The 5,588-nt window shown below is 42.0% G+C and overlaps 1 pseudogene; it reads left to right on the top strand.

Annotated features, from left to right (window-relative positions):
* The first annotated feature begins 221 nt into the window (after positions 1–221).
* On the top strand, positions 222–1,360 carry LOC122898823 (annotated as a pseudogene).
* Positions 1,361–5,588: the final 4,228 nt, after the last annotated feature.

Raw genomic sequence — 5,588 nt, 5'->3', positions numbered from 1 at the left:
TTTTAAAAAAAGCTCACTTATTACTGACCCTTCTGCCCAAGAAATAACCAATGAGATGAATAACTCTAATAGAGTATAGGGACTAGAAAATTAATTACCTTTACATTAAAATTATCTAGTTTACACGTCAAGGAATGAAAACAGGGCTTTCATCTCCTCTCCGTTTGACAGACAGCTGCATCTTTTGGGACGGTGCCAGTTGCATCCCTCCCAGAAACACAATGGTGTAGGTCAGAGTAAACAGATTTGGCTGTATTTGGCACCTGGTCACCAGGGCTGCTTTTAACTCTGGCAAAGTGGATGTTGTTGCCATTAATGACCGTTTCATTGACCTCAACTACATAGTCTACATGTTCTGGTATGACTCCATTCAACAGCACAGTTAAGGCTGAGAATGGAAAGCCTGTCTCCCATCTTCCAAGAGTGAGATCCACCACCATCAAATGGGGGTGATGTTTGTGCTGAGTATTTTGTAGAGTCCAATGGCATCTGGAGAAGGTTGGGGCTTACTTGAAGGATGGGGCCAAGACGATCATTATCTCTACCCCTCCTGTTAATGCCTCCATGTTTGTGATGGGTGTGAACCATGAAAATTATGACAACTCTCTCAAGATTGTCAGCAGTGCCTCCTGCACCACCAACTGCCTGGCCTCATCACTGGCCAAGGTCATCCATAACAACTCTGGCATTGTGGAAGGACTCGTGATCATAATTTATGCCATCCCTCCCACCCAGAAGACGGTGGAAGGCCCTATTGAAAGCTGTGCCATGATGGCCAAGGGCATCCCTGCTTCTACTGGTGCTGCCAAGGATATAGGCAAGGTCATTCCTGAGCTGAATGAGAAGCTCACTGGCATGGCCTTCTATGTCCCCACCCATGACATGACAGTGACCTGCCGCCTGCAGAAAGCTGCCAAATACAATGACATCAAGAAGGTGGTGAAACAAGCATTGGAAGGCCCCCTCAAGGGCATGGTGGGCTACACTGAGAACGAGGTTGTCTCCTGCAACTTTTCTTAAAAAAGATTTTATTTATTTATCAGATAGAGATCACAAGTAGGCAGAGAGGCAGACAGAGAGAAAGGGAGAAGCAGGCTCCCCGCTGAGCAGAGAGCCTGATGCGGGGCTCGATCCCAGGACCCTGGGTTCATAATCTGAGCCAAAGGCAGAGGCTTTAACCCACTGAGCCACCCAGGTGCCCCTCTCCTGTAACTTTTAACAGTGACACCCACTCTTCCATCTTCGATGCTGGGGCTGGCATTGCCCTCAATGACCACTTGGCAAGCTCATTTCCTGGTATGACAATGAATTTGGCTACAGCAACCAGGTATTAGACCTTACGGCCCAAATGGCCTCCTGAACCACCAGTCCCCAGTGACAGCAAGAGAGAAAGGTCCTTAGCAGATGGGAAGTCCCTGCCCCAACTCAACCCCCAACATGCTGAGACTCTCCTGAACTCTACACAATTTCCATCCCAGAACCCCTGAAGAAGGGAGGGACTTGGAGAGCCCTACCCTCTCATGTGCCATCAATAAAGTATGCAGTACCCAACCAATCAATCAATCAATCAATAAAGGATTCTTGAATCATTGGGAAAAATAGAAGTGTTATAAATTAAAAATATGTTGGAGCACCTGGGTGGCTCAATCATTAAACGTCTGCCTTAGGCTCAGGTCATGATTCCAGGGTCCTGGGATAGAGCCCGCATCAGGCTCCCTGCTCAGCAGGAGAAATATCTGAATGATACGGGTTCCCTGCTCAGCAGGAAACCTGCTTCTCCCTCTCATACTCCCCTTGCCTATGTTCCCTCTCTCGCTGTCTCTCTCTGTCAAATAAATGAATAAAATCTTAAAAAAAAATCTATGAAATGCTTTAAAAATTAAAAAATAAATTAAAAATATGCATTAATTCTAATGCTTTATAGATGATCCGTTTGGTGCATTTTTCACTGAAAATATTTGATCCCAGTGGACATCCCCCATTATCCTGGGTACTTCTTTGCTTCTTTCTGTCACCCGGCAATGTTTGCTCTAAGGAGGAAGGTTAATTTTACCAAGAGATCTTTTTTTTTTTTTTAGGTAATCTCTACATGCAACATGAGGCTCAAACCCACAATCCCAAGATCAAGAGTCGCTTGCTCCACTGACTAAGCCAACCAGATGCCCTGATTTTACCGAGATCAAAACAAGACACAACTAAAGAGCACTTGGGGTGCCAAAGATAAGATCCTACCTCCAAGTGTATAATGGCTGTGACATTGTTGATGTGTTAACAATCGATTGCAAAGTAAGTCACAATAATAATAATAATTTGTTAGTAGTAATAAAGTAGCACAATTTGCAAGCGATATATTTAAGAATTAGAGCAGATTCAGGTAGTGCATTTAAATATGTCTTCATATTATGCATTTCAATATGTGCATAAGTGCATTTCAATATGCCTTCTGGGAGAGGAAAGGGGAGAGTTTATAGGTAGCTACCAGAGACTGACATTATTTTGTGAATGTATCATGAAAATGTCATAGATGTGAACAGCATCTGTATTCTCTGTAGTGGTGAAGAAAGTTGAAAATACCTGAGCCAGGGCACCTGGGTGGCTCAGTCAGTTAAACTTCTGCTCTCAGTTCAGGTCACGATCCCGGAGTCCCCAGATGGGAGCGCACTGGCATCAGGCTCCTTACTGAGTGGGGAGTCTGCTTTTCCCTCTGCCCTTCCCCCTGCTCGTGTTCTTGCACTCTATCTCTCTCTCTCTCTCAAATAAAGTCTTTAAAAAAAAAAAGAAAAAAGGAAATACCTGGGCCAAAGGATTTCTGACAGTGTAAATTATTTTTGCCAATTAGCTTCCATTTTCACTTCTTGTGGCAATAGAAGGGGATTTTAAAATGGGGACCATCCCCCAAAACACACACTCCTGGACTTCAGAAGCAACTTTACTCCTAGTTCCAGGGATGGGTGAATGTTAAGATTAGCCTGTCAAAGGCTGGGAAAAATTTCCCTCTGGCTGGGAAAAGTTTTTTTGTTTTTTTGGTTTTTTTGGGGTGTGGTAACTAGTAGAAGGAACTGAATCTTTTATGGAAACTATGTTGCCCAAGAAACCCAAGCCTAACAACAGTCTGTTGCTTGTCTAGGCTCCCAGCTTGTACCACCACTGAAGTTGAGTAGTTTCCAGAAAGGGCATTTTCCCAATGCCCACCTCTGGCATAGCCATGAAGAATAAGGACAAGCAAGATCATCTAGCAGGAAGAACCAGAGGTCATGGTGGAAAATAAGGAAGATCTTTATGGACAACAGACCTAGAGATTCCCAATTGACTGGCCAAAAAACTCACTCTACCACCAGGCAGAGTCTTCCACATTCCTGCCTAGCAGGATATAATATATGGTGTAGGGGTGCCTGGGTGGCTCAGTGGGTTAAGCCCTCTGCCTTTGGCTCAGGTCATGATCCCAGGGTCCTGGGATCGAGCCCTGCATCAGGCTCTCTGCTTGGCAGGGAGCCTGCTTCCTCCTCTCTCTCTGCCTGCCTCTCTGCCTACTTGTGATCTCTGTCAAATAAATAAAATATTTAAAAATATATATATATATGGTGTAGAACAATGATAGCTTTGTATTATTTTCCATCCATTCTCCCCTTTCCAGAGTTAGATTTTTCATTGTAGTTACCCTGTTCCTTCTTCATCATCATTTTTTAGATATATTAGATATTAGATAAGTTTTAGGTTGCCAAGCCTCAAGGGGGCATTTCCAAATTGATAAAGACTATATACATCAGCCAAAATATCCTGGTCTTATAGCTGAGCGCAATAACCAGATAAAGCTCTGGGTTTTCTCATTGGGGAGGGGACATTGGTAAGTACTCTTTTATACAGGCATGAACATTTAAAAGAAAATATCTATTAAGTAATCGCTAACCCCCAATGTGGGGCTTAAACTCTTGACCCTGAGATCAAGAGTTCTATGCTCATCTGACTGAGCCAGCCAGGTGTCCCTAGACATGAAAATTTTTTTAACAACCATTTACCCCTTACTTCCTTTTCAACAGAATTCTTATTTTGTTTAGAGAAATACTCTTCATAGGGCCATGGACTGAAACAAAGTTAGAGAGGTGGCCTAAGTCTAGATCATACTTGCAGCCACTTAAGAATTTTGCATTATATTCTAAATTCACTAAAATATAAGCTCCGTGAGGTCATGGATTTTTGTCACTGCTGAATTCCCAGAACAGTGCCTAGCTTCTTAAATGAAAGTGTAGTGGGAGGGCTTTGCATAGGGCAGTGATGTGATCTATTATACATAGAGCTATAGTGTGGGCTACAGTAAAACAGTATTACAATGGGAGTTGGGGGTTAGGGGGGTCTACCACAGAAGCCCAGGCAAGAAATGATGGGGGCTTAACTTGGGAGGTCATGGTAGAGGTAAAGGAGTGGCCAGATTACCGTATTTTGAAGATGGAGGGAAAGAATCTGCTAATATAGGCCATAAGAAAAGTAGAAAAGACAGGAATAACAACAAACAGTGATAGAGCTATGTTTAGTTCAAAATTATATGGCTGGATAATAAAGTTTTCAGTAGTCACTAGAACTTCTCTGATTCTTTTTAAAAACGTGATAAAATACACATAAAATTTCTCATTTTAATGATTTTTAAGTCTACAATTTAGTGGCATTAAGAACATTCACAATGTTGTGTAACCATTACCACCATCTATTTCTAAAACTTTTTTAATAGATGATTTTTTAGAGTTCTAAATTCACAGTAAAATTAAGCTGAAAATGCAGAAAATTCCAAAATACTCTTTTTAAAAAAGATTCTATTTATTGAGAGAGATGAAGAAAACACCATCGGGAGGAGGGGCAGAGGAAGAGGGAGAGGGAGAAGCAGACTTCCTGCTGAGTGGGGAGCCCAATATGGGGCTTGATCCCAAGACCCCAAGATCATAAACTGAGCTGAAGTCAGATGCTTAATGGACTGAGCCATGCCGGCACCCCCCAATACATTCTTTGTCTCCTAAATCCACAACCTCCCCTACTTGGAACCCTTTCATCATTCCAAACAGAAATGTTGCACCCATTAAACAACGTCTCACTATTCTACCCCCTCTCTATCCTCTCCAAATAGCTCTAGCCCATTCTACTTTGTCTCTAAATTTTCTTATTTTAAATGTCTCATGTAAGTGGAGTAGTTAGTCCTTTTGTGTGTGGCTTATGTCACTTATCATGTTGTCAGTGTTCTTCCATGCCATAGTATGTATCAGTTATCATGTTGTAGTATGTAGTATATATCATTTAATTCTTCTTGAAGGCTAAATAATACTCCATGTGGTATGTATATACATTTTCTTTATCCGTTCATCTGTTGCTGGAGACCTGAATTGTTTCTGCTCGTTGGCTACTGTGATTAATGCTGTGAAGAATATTGGTGCACAAATATCTGTTTGAGGCCCTGATTTCAATTCTTTTGGATATATATCTGGAGTGGAACTGCTAGATCATATGATAAATCTGTGTTTGAGAAACCATCATGCTGTTACACAGCAGTTGCACCATTTTACGTTCCCATCAGCAATGTTTCAGAGTTTCAATTTATCAACATG

The sequence above is a fragment of the Neovison vison genome, chromosome 2 (genome assembly GCF_020171115.1).
Source record: "Neovison vison isolate M4711 chromosome 2, ASM_NN_V1, whole genome shotgun sequence".
Lineage (NCBI taxonomy): Eukaryota > Metazoa > Chordata > Mammalia > Carnivora > Mustelidae > Neogale > Neogale vison.
This window is presented reverse-complemented; position numbering and strand designations above follow the sequence as displayed.